The sequence below is a fragment of the Berghia stephanieae genome, chromosome 6 (assembly GCF_034508935.2).
Source record: "Berghia stephanieae isolate SIO BIC M18660-M18661 chromosome 6, UCSD_Bste_1.3, whole genome shotgun sequence".
NCBI classification, from domain to species: domain Eukaryota; kingdom Metazoa; phylum Mollusca; class Gastropoda; order Nudibranchia; family Aeolidiidae; genus Berghia; species Berghia stephanieae.
The window spans coordinates 31,313,841-31,314,252 of record NC_088365.1 but is presented as its reverse complement, the minus strand read 5'-3'; the positions used below and the strand labels follow the sequence as shown (position 1 = coordinate 31,314,252).

Genomic DNA, 412 nt, shown 5'->3' with positions numbered 1-412 from the left:
AACCCCCATGATTTTACTACGGAAAAGTCAGTTAAAATCATATTTTCTTATTAAATGTATATAGGCAATATAAGTTTACATCATTTTGTTGTTTTTGTTGTGACATTATGCATCTATTTATTTAGTGACATAGTCGTGTCAATATGATCCACAACTTACTAGTAGATGGCATCTACAATAATTGACTTGGTAATTTTGTTTCCTGTTTGAAACAATATGATGAGCGCCAGTTTCAGTTACTTACTTTTTCATCAACTCTAATTAAGAAACATCCAAGTAAGTACTAACTCATTACTTTTTTTCCTTAGATGTGTGATGTATGAAGATTATTCTGACACCTATCCTATGTAACGAAAAATGAATTGATAGTATCGCTAATTTTATGATTGTAGTACCAGCTAGAATCGCCAAA

The 412-nt window shown here is 30.3% G+C and overlaps 1 protein-coding gene across 1 annotated transcript in view; it reads left to right on the top strand.

The window, feature by feature from the left end:
• Nucleotides 1–215: 215 nt before the first annotated feature.
• LOC144974856 (uncharacterized) overlaps nucleotides 216–412 on the top strand; it is a 2,665-nt gene continuing 2,468 nt past the window's right edge. Inside the window, exon 1 of the mRNA XM_078918220.1 lies at nucleotides 216–412. This exon is cut by the window's right edge and continues 459 nt beyond it. The gene's annotated coding sequence lies outside the window, so the exon portion shown is untranslated.